This window comes from Lissotriton vulgaris, unplaced genomic scaffold, assembly GCF_964263255.1.
Source record: "Lissotriton vulgaris unplaced genomic scaffold, aLisVul1.2 SCAFFOLD_1027, whole genome shotgun sequence".
NCBI classification, from domain to species: domain Eukaryota; kingdom Metazoa; phylum Chordata; class Amphibia; order Caudata; family Salamandridae; genus Lissotriton; species Lissotriton vulgaris.
Genome location: NW_028247113.1, coordinates 1 through 14,294, shown reverse-complemented (window position 1 = coordinate 14,294; position 14,294 = coordinate 1).

The following is a 14,294-nucleotide window of genomic DNA, read 5'->3' as shown; positions in this document are numbered from 1 at the left end:
CCTGTCGGCGGACAGGAAGAAACGTTGAGCCAAACACTGCTTGCTGCCCTGATAATTGTAAATCTAAAAAGCTGCTTCCCCTTCTATCAATTCAGGTAGGGAAAGACTCGGCACGATGGTGCTCTGATTAAGTTAAGTTACACGCGTGATGTCAGCAGCCTGTAATGAGAGTGCAGGATTTTTAAAAGACTAGCCGATACACAAAATGGTCAAAAAAGATAAAATATACAATTTTCAAAGCGCAGCATAGATCGCTGTTGAGGAATCCAAAGCAGAAGCAAGCGGCTCGTGGACTCTGCCACCGTCACTTACCGCAGCTTCACTGTTACTGGTGCTCCGCCTAAATAGCCCCAGAAGAAAACCACTAGAGCGCTACCCGCTACAGTGGTTGCCGGAAGTTCCGGAAGTGCTTGGCTCTCACCTGCCCGCCCTCCGCACAACGGTACTAGTTACCCTGTCGGAACGAGGCGGACAGGAAGAAACGTTGAGCCAAAAACTGCTTGCTGCCCTGATAATTGTAAATCTGAAAAGCTACTTCCCCTCCTATCAATTCAGGTAGGAAAAGACTCGGCACAATGGTGCTCTGATTAAGTTAAGTTACACGCGTGATGTCAGGAGCATGTAATGTGAGTGCAGGATTTTTAAAAGACTAGCCGATACACAAAATGGTCAAAAAAGATAAAATATACAATTTTGCCTCCTGAACCTCGTGGCTGAAGGGATAAGTTAGACTACTTCACCTGAAATCACACAACATCGCCTGGTTCCTTCCTGGTCACTGGCTAGTGACCCAAACTCTTTCCCTTCTGCTTTCAGGTTCTTCAGATCTTCGATCCACCCGGACACTTTTCCTCTGGTCGCCTGCAGCACTTCGTTGCAGCTCTCCATAGAAAACGACAACAAAACCAGACACGAAAAGACACCTATGCACCCGGCTTCTCTGGGTGAGGTAACACAAGTACTTCGGTGCTCCCGTGGGTGTTGACTCTCGAAGTGTCCTAGTTTAAAAGGGTTCTATCCTAGTCCATCCGGAAGTGTCCTTAAATTGTATATTAGTAACTTTTACGATCTCCATAGAAAGTCAATGGTAACCCGCGCCTGTGTTTAGACACTACACGCGTCTCCCGTGGGCCTCCTATTACCTAACATTTGGTTAATTAGAGTAGCCCCAGCAATTCCACAGGCCCCAGGCCTGCTTTCTAATCCTCTTGTGGTTCTTTACTTAGTTTATGGTTTGTGAGGCCCCAGGGCATAAGGTATACTGTGCAACTTATCTTATATTAATTGTGTGACTTATTGTATTTTTACCTCTGACCTCAAAGAGTGCAGAGGGTTTGTGTTTAGCTGAAATACATATATATTTGATATATACCTTGTGTTGTGTCCTTTCATTTGGTATTCAAGGGATTATAGTTGGTAAAACAACTTGCTTAACTCGCCTACTGAAGTCTTAGCCTGATGACTGCTGGTTCACGCTACCACTAGGATAGCTTTCTATAAGGTTGACTTTACAACCACCATCAATAAGGGTTGATTAGACTGGTGCAAGGTGCCCACTAGAACTAGTGGACATCGTATGCCAGGCTAACTTCTCACAACATCTTTCAAATGAAGTCCTCTGTCAGCATACATTTTTATGTTAGCGACCAGTCTCAGAAATATGAATATGTTCCTCGTTCTTGGATCAGATGTTTTTCATTGGGGCAGCTTGGTCGTTATGGCTTTTCCAACTTGAGTCACAGGGTTCTCCCCGGTCGTGGAGTGAGGGGGTCGAATGGTAAGCCCGAAGAGTAGTGTTTACATTTTTTTGGGAGGAAGAGCTTTGCCAAAGCAGCACGCTGAAAACCTTTCTTTGGAGTACTCATGAGCTCTGCGGGGGCCAAAGAGGAGTGCTTTTCTAATGCTTTATATTGAGGTGATTTAAGAAAGTCTTTGAATTTGCGTCTATTAAAAGGTGGGCCGTTGTCAGATTTTAAGAATGCAAGTACACCCCATATTGCAAAGATGCCATCTAATCTTTGAATAACCTTTTCACTTTTAGTGGATGAAAGTTCTCCGACCAATGGAAAACAGGGTTATTTATCAATGACTAAAGGAGGATGTCCATTCTCAAGAGGAATAAATAAACCGCAATTCTCTCCAAAACATGTGGCAATTCGGACATGTTCAAAGACTGCTGAATAACTAGAGGAAAAAGACAGTTGCATATATGACAAGTCTAATTCTTTTTCAACCCTTTGGTTGAGATACTGAAACCAGACTGTCACGAAGAGCTCTTGGTGGCAACTATTCCTTGATGTCCTCATGAGACACATTTATCATTTGTAGTAGACTCTCGGGAATAAAAATATGTACCTCACAGAATGAGGCCTTCTTGAGTCACTGAAAGTTCATTTCTTACATTTTTGAACTTCAAATACTCGTCACTAGTGAGTGGTCTAGAGTCCTGGTTCCACAATTGATGGGTAAATGTCTTAACTTTAACACACCATTATCTTGGCTCATGGCAACAACAATTTATTATGAAGTTGTTACAGGTGGGATGCTCGATTTCACAATAAAATTGATGCAGGCCTCGGCTGTCTTAGATGGGGTACCAGGGCATTGCACTGGCACTCAAAACAATCATCTTCGCTTCCACACGCCAGAGCTGGGACTGTCTTTGCCCTAGCCATTTCCAATATGGGGCTGTACAATAGCCCATTCAGGTTCCTGAAAAGTACCCTGAGACCTGCTGCCTGGGTGAGCCCTTTCCTCTTTTTTTTTTCTCTCTGTACAGCTTGCAGTTTCCTTTGTCTAATGTGAGGCTGAGATATTTGTAATTAGTGACTTCTTCGACCTTTGTGGAATCAAGGAACCAGCTGATTTTGCTGCTCCTTCGTCTACAGCAATTCATTATTTTGTTTTTCATATTGCTGATAGCCAGGCTGTTTCCTAATGAGTAAGTCATGGATGGTATTCAGAAAGCGCTGCATCCCCACCTTGGTGCGGCTGATCAACACAAAGTCGTCAGCATATAGCAAGTTTGAGAGGGAAAAGGGAAAATTGCAGAACTTCAAGCATGAGAGGCACCCAAAGGTCTGCCAAGAATAGATTAAAAAGCTTTGGGGCCAGGACACAACCCTAAAAAAGAAAGCAGATTTCCCTTACCGGCCACACAAATCTAATGCAGATATGTCTCAAATTTATGATAAGATATTGGTGACAAAAGCTCAACAATATATTACATTCTTTCAAAAGATGTAAGTTTAATTTCATTTTTTTATCCCTGGATTGCCATTGCTTTTCATATACAGAAATTTCTTTACCAATTTTTCACAAAATAGAAAATTACCATTTTTTTTATAAAAGATTTTTTCATACATAGAGTAGAGAAAAAAGTGAAAAAAGAAGGCATAATAAAATACATACAATGCATAGCTATATACAAAAGTAATTTCTTACAAATTTACACAATTCATTATACCCCTGGTGGTAAACAATTAATCACAACATTATCACACATTCACAACATACACAACATTCTCACCCTATCTACATGCATCACCACACCATTTGAAACAAGGAAGTAAAATCGTGAATACAGGTCTCAAAGATCAATGCGAGACCCCGCACTTGGTCGACGCGCGTTTCGGCGGCTCAAGGCCACCTTCTTCAGGACCTCTTCCAATAAAAGCAACCCAGGTATATAGGGGATCTATAATATATATACAAAAAATTGTCACCAAAACAGTACATACATAATTAATGCATAACATTGTTTAGAACAACATGAAGACATCCCAATTGAGGCGACCAGCATGACAACTTTAAAAGAAAAAGAATAGAGGAAAGACATTCACATGTGCATAGAACATAAGGCCAATTTACATAAGGAGACAAGAGTGAGTGGAGACCAATATACTATCCTCTTCATCTTTCCGCTTTAAGATCTTCTATTCAATGCAACTATTAAGATCTGCAGTAGAACTGGTAATTAAATACGCCCTGTATTGTAAGTCAAGCTTTTAAATACTTACATAAAAGGGCAAATTTTATAGGCTATGGGGAGATTCTTGTGATTTTGTATTTGTATTGGATATTCCTAATTTGTGCATCTTCCAAAATGATATTCTGTAAGTAGAAGGACCAAATAGTAAATGTATGATCTCTCTAAAGCTAATAAGGTCATAGGTAATATGCATTTCTACAATTAGCTCTTACCCCTATGGAGGATTCTCAAAAAGTCACAGTAAAAATCAAGAAAAATGTTAAGGGATCACTATGACTACAGAGGTACATTCCGAGGAGGCTAAATCTGATATCTCATACCTACCTCTATAAGCAGTCTGGTATTTCCAAAGTGTATTTTGTATGCAGCTTCTATTTCAGTTATGCGTGAATGGACGCCTACCAATACCTCCCAGTGTCCTGTCAAAAAAGATATCCAAATCTAAATTCATGGAGAAAGGATGTATACATTGCGTGCCCGAACACATGGTTTACTACTGTTCTTGCTGCGGGCCACAACCGGGATAATATTAAGGGACGTCTTGAGCCAAAATGATTTTTTATCTTATGTGCTTAAAAGTAGCTCAAATGATGATATGAGACACTCGTTCATATACAAGTCTATAGATATAAGAAAAGACAGTATTGCCAATGATACTAAGCTATAGGGCAAGATATGTTGATAACGTTATAAATCTCGATGCCCCAAAAACATGATTCCCCATCAAAAACTACCAAAAGTAGCACCTAAGTATACTAATCAAGGTAGTGATATTCAGGGATATTGTATGAGACCTCTGAAGACATCAAAATGGGGCTGTCCGTTGGGACATATCGATAGCGTCTTCTGTCTTAATGTCACAAAAACGAGGCATAATTCCCCACCAAGGGCAACCAGGAAGGGCGCCTAAATATACTGATAACATTTTGATGTAGGCATATGCAAACGCCAAACCAACACGATTCGTAAATCAGCATACACTAAAGGTCCACTATGCATAATCGAAAAGTCGAATAAAAGATGTTACTGGTAACCAGTTCGGGATCCCCAAGTGAGAACAACCAAATCAGCCCGCTTAGGCCAACATGCACTAAGTTACACTAAAATCCTAACACTCACCTGGCCTCAAAATTGATATACGTGCCGGCGTGTCCTTCTCCTAGTTCGCCAGGCCAAAAGATTAAAAACCAGGTTACTCTCCGTGTTTTTAAACATCCGACTTCACAATAGAATATCGCGATGTTAAGCGTGTAACCGGAAATGAATGGCGTGAATGCGATGCGAAACTAAAAATAAACGACACACTAAAGTACAGTCATGATTGATGGGGCACTAGAACTGACTGCAAAATCCGGAACAAACGCAGATTCTGAAGCATGAATCGTGGCGCATCGGTATTGCCACACGATAACTAAGAAGAAGAAGCATGGACTAAACTTGCAGCATAAATAATGAGAATGCTGAAAAAAGTTGTAATATAATACACAAAATAAATTGTGTATATAATAGCATATCGTCATTAGAACAGAAAGAGAAAATGAGGAAAAAACATCTTATGAAAGAATAGCAAAATATCAGACCCTACACCTAAGCAGTGCACAAAAAGTGATAATAAATAAAGTTCAGAACTTTAATGTGAATGTACACATACTGTATCATGTACAATTTTCATCACATGTACAGTAAGATAACTAACAATTTAATTGATAAGTCACATTTAATTTCAAATATGTGACCTGGATACGAGGGAAGTTCAGATATAGATAGAAATATGAACATAGGAAGCATAGTTATTTGGTGACATACCAGTTTATTTCTTCATTGAGACCACGTTTAACGCAATCAAGATGGTAGATCCAAAACGTTTCTCATTTTTTGCGTGTGATTTCTATTGGCTGTCCTATTTTTAGTTGTACTTTTTCAAGAATGGACCATTTTAATTCTTGTTCACGGTGATTCATATATACGCAATATTGTACCAACGTTGCCGTCACCTTCTTAGTTCTGATAGACTTGTGTTCAATAAATCGTAGGCGAAATTCACGACCAGTTTCACCTTTGTAAGCTAGTCCACACAAGCAAAACAGAATATATATGACATTGATACTGCGACAATTGGATAGATGACGTAATTTATTTTCTTTTTCATTGTAAGAGATGACATCAGAAGTTCTGGCTGCATCACAAGCGTGGCAGGAGCCACACCTGTGATTGCCCAATGTCATTGGTAGGCCTGTAATGGATCGTTGGCCATCATACAGTGGTCTCTTTCCTTGATGCGTATGAATCGAGCGTCACCAGGATGTCAGTCACTGGATTGAATGGGATTTCTTCTATTTTGTTGATGATATTGCCAGTGTGGTGAATATAAGAGGTGTATTTATGTGTTAGAGGGCACAAAAAAGAATCAACATATTTTGATAAGGGTTCAGTGCTTGAGCCAATAGTTGATACTATAGGCCTCATGGGGGGTCAATTTTCGATTTATGAGTCTTAGGCAGACCATAGAGGGCAGAAGTTACTGGACAGACCTTATTAAGAAAAACGTATTCATCATCACAAATGAACCCATCTGTGAGAGCAGCAAGGGTCCTGGTGACGCTCGACATTGAAGCGTTGTATAACATCCCTCAGTGACAGGCGTTACTTGCGCTGTCAGCTCTACTGCAAAAATACCCAGATAATCGGCCAGATAATTTTATTCTGCAGTGTCTTGAGATGGTATTAATGAATAACAACTTCGAATATAATGGCTCTTTATTCAAACAAATCAAGGGCACTTCAATGGGGGCATCTTGTGCTCTAGTGTGGCGAATACGTTCATGGGAGAGTGGGATATACACAACATTTATAATAAGATGGCTCAGTTTTTCGAAAATGTATCTATATGGAAACGCTTCATAGATGACAATTTTTTTTATTTGGAGTGGTTCTGTTGAGATGTTACAGGCGTTTGTTCTTTGGCTTAATGCCAGCGATACTGATCTAAAGTTCACAGTGAATTACAGCCAATCCCAGGTAGACTTTCTGGATATTAAGATTGATGGTACCAGTGGACAACTGAAAGTGAGCCTATTTAGGAAAAATATGGCGAAGAATACGATTCTACAATTCAATAGTTATCATCCGAACTGCCAAAGGGAATCTATTCCATTTGGTGAGTTCTTACGTATTCACCGTAATTGTACGGATATGACTGCCTTCCATGAACATGGAGATGCACTAAAAGAGAGGCTACTCAAAAGGGGCTACACGCACAGGCTTGTGAGACACTCCTACAAGAGAGCGAAGTATTATGACAGGGAAGCGTTATTACAGGGGTCCAAACGTGTTAAACAGGATCGTATAACATGTGTAATTAACCATTCGACCCTTAACCTTAAAATAAGGAATATCAAATAAAAATTGGAAGATCTTGAATTTTGATGACAATGCCCCAGCTACACCGTTGCCACTGTTGGCGTATAGACGTAATAAGAACCTCAAAGATATGTTGGTTCATACGCGTCAAGGAAATAGACCACTGTATGATGGTCAACGATCCATTACAGGCCTACAAACGATATTGGGCAATCACAGGTGTGGCTCCTGCCACGCTTGTGATACAGCCATAAGAAAACAAGTTACTTACCTGTAACTTTGGTTCCCCAGTATTGGTAACTTTCATAGATTCCCATGCTTTGTAACATACCCCATCGTCGGAATGGGAGCCTCGGTAGTATCACAATCATAGAAACAAAAGAGAAAAAATAGGCCTAGGCCTCATCTCCTTTTGTATCCCATCACCCTCTTTGTGTAAAAGAGACCAAACTTTTGTCAGGACCAATCGGAGCAGCCTCACCCCCTAGAACCTTCCTGAGAGCTCAGAGCCTCAGATTTTCGTAGCCGTTGTGAAAAACCACCACATCTCTGTCAAAAAAACTGAGCTTTCCCAGGTGAGGAGGGTGGGCGCATGGGAATCTATGAAAGTTACCAATACTGGGGAACCAAAGTTACAGGTAAGTAACTTGTTTCTTGCCCTAGTATTGGAACCTTCATAGATTCCCATGCTGTGTATCAGAGTAGCAAGCGGTAATAACCAAGACACATTTTGTAGATACATGGCATCACATAACCATAAAGCATATAAACTTATAGCATAGCAAACAAGAAAACAAAATGTGCTCACCAGGATGGAGGGCTTGTAGGGAAAGCTCACCTCTCAATGGAACAGATTCCGCATAACTGCTTGACCAACAGCCGCGCCATCTCGTCCTGCAGACTCCAGGCAGTTGTGAATTTGAATGGGGATTTGTATGAATTTGAATGGGGATTTGTAAAGCGCGTAGCTACCCTAGGGCGTCCCAGCGCTGAATTGACCTATAGTTCCAGAGGGGGAGTAGAAGAAGTGAAAGATTATGGGAAGAGACAAGTTTTTAGTTGCCTACGAAAGGCCAAAAGATTGTGTTCTCTCCGCATGGCAAGTGGGATAGCGTTCCACAGTTTTGGGGCGTTGGAGAACAAGCGCCCCCCGGATCGGGACTTTTTTATTCTAGGAACTCTGGCCAGGGAGAGGGAATCTGATCTGAGCGGTTTGTTAGAGTAATGGGGTTTGACGAAGGATCTCAGAATTTGAGGGCCTCTGCCTTGCATTATTTTGTGTGAAATGCATAAGGTCTTAAAGGTGAACCTTTCTTTAACTGGAAGCCAGTGCAGGCTTTTGAGTGCTGGTTTAGCAGAGCATCTCGATTTGGTTCCGGTTAAGAGTCTGGCAGCAGCGTTCTGAGCGCATTGCAGTCTGTAAATAACTGATGCCGGTGCCCCCAGGTACAGGACGTTGCCATAGTCCAGTCTGGAGTTCACCAACCCCTGCAACAGCAGTTTCCTTGATTGGAAGGGGATCCGATGGAGGATTTTTCGCGCCATTTGAATGAGGCCAAAGCAAGTGCCCGTGGTTTTTCTGGCCTGAGTTTTGAAGTTGAGGTCTTGATCCAACCAGATGCCAAAGCTTTTGACTTCGGGTTTGGGGGTAGGAGGTGGCGGCCAAGAAAGGTATGGAGAGAGTTTGCGTGGATTTCCCAGAAGAAGTATCTCTGATTTTTCTCCGTTTAGTTTTAATCGAGATTCACACATCCAGTGGAAGACGCTCTCGAGACATCTTGCGAGATTGTCTAGGCTTTTGCTTTGCTTGTTTATAGAGATCACCAGCTGGGTGTAATCGGCATACATGACTGTTTTTATGCCGAATGGAGAAATAATGTCCTCTAAAGGGGACATGTAGACGTTAAAAAGTGTGGGGCTCAGGGAGGAGCCCTGGGGGACCCCACACTGTAGTGGCAGAGCTTTGGACACGGCTGTGCCATCCGACACTTGGAAGGTTCTTCCTTCCATAAAGGATTTGATCCAGGACAGGGCGGAGGCAGAGACTCCTATCAAACGTAGCCGGTGGATGAGGATGGCATGATCCACCGTGTCGAAGGCGGCACTCAGGTCAAGGAGGATCACTGCCACTGATCCTCCTGCGTCTATGATGGTTCTTGCCTCTTCGACCATGGCTAGCAGACCGCTGTCCATTCCCTGTCCAGGTCTAAACCCCGTCTGAGATTGGCGCAGGAGTTTATTGGATTCTAGGAAATTGGAAAGTTGGTGGTTGACAATTCGTTCGGCCACTTTGCTGATAGCTGGAAGAAGAGAGATGGGTCTGAAGTTGGTTGGGTCCGTGGGATCAAGGTTTTTTTTTTTTTAGAAGAGCCCTGACTGTCTTTCTTCCAGTTGGCTGGGACAGAGCCAAGTACGAAAGAGGCGTTAATGAGGGGGGTCAGAGGAGGGGCAACAGTGGAGGCGACCAGTTTTAATTTGCTCATGGGAGCTGGGTCTGATGGAGCACCACTTTTTACGGTTTGTAGAGTGGACAGAAATAGCTCTGTGGAAATTTGGGGTAAAGTTTGGAGGCATGGAGCCTCGGAGTGCTTCGTGAAGGTATGTGTACTGCTCCACGTTGCTGCCCTGCATATGTCCTTAATGGCCACTCCAGAGAAAAGAGCCACCGACGATGCCACAGACCTTGTGGAATGTGCACGGACTTTCCTGTCCAAAGGCTTGCCCGCCTCCTGATGGCAGAATTGGATCTCACTGGAGATCCAGCGGGAAATGCCACTCTTTGCCAAAGGAAACCCCTTCCGTGGTGCGCTGTAGGACACAAACAATTGGGATGATTTCTGAAAGGGTCGTGTGCGCTCTAAGTAGAATTTTAAGCATCTTTGAACATCCAAAGAATGTAATGTGCGTTCCGCAGGCGTTGAAGGGAGCGTAAAGAAAGACTTCAAAATCAAAGGTCCAATCAAGTGGAACTCAGACGGCACCTTAGGAATACATTTTGGATTGGTGCGAAGTATAAGGACATCTTCTTTGAATTGCAGGAATGGATGCACTATGGAGAGGGCTTGAAGCTCACTCACTCTTCTCGCTGATGTTAGAGCTAAGAGGAGGGAAAGTTTCCAAGACAGGAATTTCAAGTCCGCCTTGTGCACCAGCTCAAACAGAGCTTTCATGAGTGGAGCCAGGACAAGATTGAGTTGCCAAACTGGTGGAGGAGGGTGAACTGGAGAATACATTCGAAACAAGCCTTTTAAGAATTGTTTAACAATCCTAGAGGACCATAAGGAAGGGCCTGAAGAACTGCAACTAAACCTCGATCTGGCTGCAAGATGTACCCTAACAGATGAATGCGCCAACCCAGACTTTGCCAATGATAGTATTTATGGCAAAAGCTGATGAGGTAGAGATTTGTAGTGAAGGAGATCTTGTCTGACACCACAGGCAGAACCTCTTCCATTTAGCCTTGTAAGTTTTATTAGTGCTCAAGCTTGGGACAAAACTTCTTTACATTCCTGAGAGAGATTCAGATGACGGAACTCTGTGTTCAGGAGCCACGCTGTCAAGTGCAGTGATTTTGGATCCGGATGGTAAACTTGCCCTTGATTCCTCGACAATAGGGAAGGAATTGGTCGCAAGCGAATTGGATGAGTTTGGGAGAGTAGAAGGAGTTCTGTGTACCAAAATTTCCGGGGCCAAGCTGGTGCAATGAGAATCATCTTGCATGGATCTGCTTTCATTTTCCTGAGTATTCGAGGAATGAGGGGAATTGGCGGAAAAGCATAAAAGAATGCGCTGTACCAGGCCATCGAAAGGGCGTTCCCCAGAGATTCCTGATGGTAAACCTTGCTTGCGTAAAACCGGCATTTGGCGTTCACCGGAGAGGCAAAAAGGTCGATGGTTGGTGTCCCCCAGACCGAGAACACTCTCCAGAATGGACTGATTCAACTCCCATTCGTGATTCACCTCTGTCTGGCGACTCAGTGCATCCGCCTTGACATTGAGAGAGCCTGCCAGATGTTCGGCTCTCAAGTTGATGTTGTGTAGAATCGCGTAATCCCAGATCATATGAGCTTCTTTGGACAGAGTTTGCGATCTCGTTCCTCCTTGCTTGTTGACGTAGTGCATGGCCGTTGTATTGTCCGTCCGGACCAGCACTGTATGATTTCGGACTCTGGGAAGGAAAACCTGCAAAGCCAAACGAATGGCCGCTAGCTCCCAAAAATGTATATGGCACTGACATTGTTCTTGACTCCAGTGCCCGCTGACTTGAAGCTCTCGGAGCACCGCTCCCCAGCCTTCCAAAGAGGCATCCGTTGCCATGATCAGAGGGGATGGTGAAACTCTGAACGTCAGACCCTGCGCGATATTGTCCTGCACTAGCCACCATTCGCATGCCTTACTCATTTCTGGTGTCACCAACACCTTGTCGTTGAATGATCCCTCTGCCTGGCACTATTGTTTGTCTAGCTCTTCCTGCAGAGGACGCATTCGCAGCTTGTAATGAGGTATTAATGGTATGCAGGATGACATCGACCCGAGCAGGGACTTGTACTGCCGGACTGAAAGGCATTTCTTGTGGAACAGTTGGCAAGCCGATATGATCAACTTCTGTTGACGTTCTTCTGAAGGACGAGCTGTGCATTGCGTAGTGTCTAAAATGGCCCCAAGGAACCTTGTGGATCTGGAGGCTGTAGAACTGACTTGTGTTTGTTCAATTGAAGGCCCAGGTGACTGAACAACTGAATGCAAGCCGAAACCGCTTGACAGGTTTCCTTGAAAGATGGAGCCTTGACGAGCCAGTCGTCCAAATAAGGGAAAACCTCCAGGGATTGTTTTCGTAGAAAAGCTGGTACTGGTGCCAACACTTTGGTGAATACCCGAGGTGCAGACCAAAGGCCAAAAGGAAGCACCTTGAATTGGAAATGGCTCTTTCCCACTGTGAATCGCAGATATTGTCTGTGAACTGGGTGTATCAGAATGTGGAAATACGCATCTTCTAAATCCAGAGACGCCAAATAGTCGCCTTGGTTCAAAAGAGGAAGAATTTCTTGGCGAGTGACCATCCTGAAAGAGTTTGATGAGATAAGTGTTGAGCTCTTTTAGGTCTAGTATGGGGCGCCAAGTCTCTGCCGTCTTCCGAACCAGGAAGAACTTGGAATAAAAACCTCTGCCCCTCTGAGAGAGAGGTACCGGTTCTATTGCCCCCTTGAGGAACAATTAGTGGGCTTCGAGGTGGAGCAGTCCCAGATGTTGTGCGGGTGGCACCCGGAGCTCTCGTTGGAGGAAGGTCTTGGAGCTCCAACGTATGGCCACTCTGAACAATATTCAGGACCCACTGGTCCGATGTTATACACTTCCAGCTGTTCAGGCAAAATGATATCCTGCCCCCCACTGATGTGACTGGGAGGGGAGGAACAGTAGGTAGAGCCAGGAGGCCGCTATTGTCTCTTGGTGTTGTCGCATCGCTGACGGTTCCGACGTCCTCGCGGAGGTTGGCGAAAGTAAGACGCCGATTGTCCGTGCCTTTTATTTGAATATTGAGTCTTATAAGATTGCGAAGACTGAGAGGAATCTCTGTTGGGTGTTGCCTCTATATGAAGAGAAACCTCTGCCATGAGCGCCTTTAAATGGGACCTTACGGTAGTTGAATGATCCCAAAGACTTCGCCGTGTCCGTATCCTTTTTTATATTCTGCAGGGCATCATCAACATGCTTACCAAAAAGCATCTCTCCATCATATGGGAGGTCCAGGATCTTATTTTGGACCTCCTGACGAAACCAGGTGGCTCTGAACCAACCTTGGCGACGAAGTACAGCTGACCCTGCTAATGCTCGAAAAGCCGTGGACGCTATGTCCTTAGCACAGTCGATAACTTCAGAGGATGATTTTTCTCCCTCCATCAGAACCCTCTGTGCCTCTTCTCTCGTGGAGTCTGGCAGTTGTTCCACAAACGGCTCCATGTCACACCACATCTGGCGATCGTATCTGCCTAGAATGGCGAGAGCATTTGCTGCACGAACCAGTAAGCTGGCCATGGAAGAAAACCTCTTCCCCACGTTATCCAGGGCGGCGCCTACCGTCCTTGTCCGGAGGCGTAGTCAAAGGTGTTGATGGGTTCTTGGACTTGCTTTGAGCAGCCTGTGATATCACCGAATCCGGCTTCGGCTGCCCAAGAAGACAAGCTGGACTGCCATCTGGAGCCTTATACTTCTTTTCCAACCTGGGGAGAACCGGAATCACCGTGGCTGGATTTTGCATTATTTTCATACCTTCCTCCCACACATGCTCAATAATCGGAATGGATTTGACCGATCTTCTGTACTGATCTTTAAATTCATACAGGAAGCATTCAGACTCTTCCTTCGAAATTGGTAGCCCAAACCTCTTTGCAGCTCTCTCCATTAGGTTATGGAACCCCCCTATATCGACTGGAGGGGAAATAGAAGTATCCCGACCAGTGGCGTCTGGATCTTGAAACCCACTGTCTCCTTGACCCAAGTCTTGGTCCTGCAATGGATCAGTCAAGGGATCCACCTGTACCTCATCATCCGAAGAGGTATCCTGCTGGAGAGGAGGGTCCGGGATCCGTGTCCGGGAAAGGACCCTAGGAATGACCGTTGGTGGTGTGAGAGACACCACTTGTGAGGGAGAAAGTTTGACTACTGGTTGCGCTTGCGGCAACGCCTGAGGTGGAGGTTGCGTAGACTGCTTTGACTGTTCCGAAGGAAACCTGTTCCTATAGTCCTGCAGAATCAACTGCAGGTCAGAAATTAAAGAGGCGGGCATAGCCACCATGTCCTGTCCTAAACCAGGTGGACGTAGTCCTTGTGGAACATATTGATGCATTTGTTGGTCACATTGCTCATAGTATTCCTCCGTGTCAGTCTTGCAATTTTACATTTAAGTCTGAGAGACTGTAGGCATCCCCAAAACGGCCTTCATTTT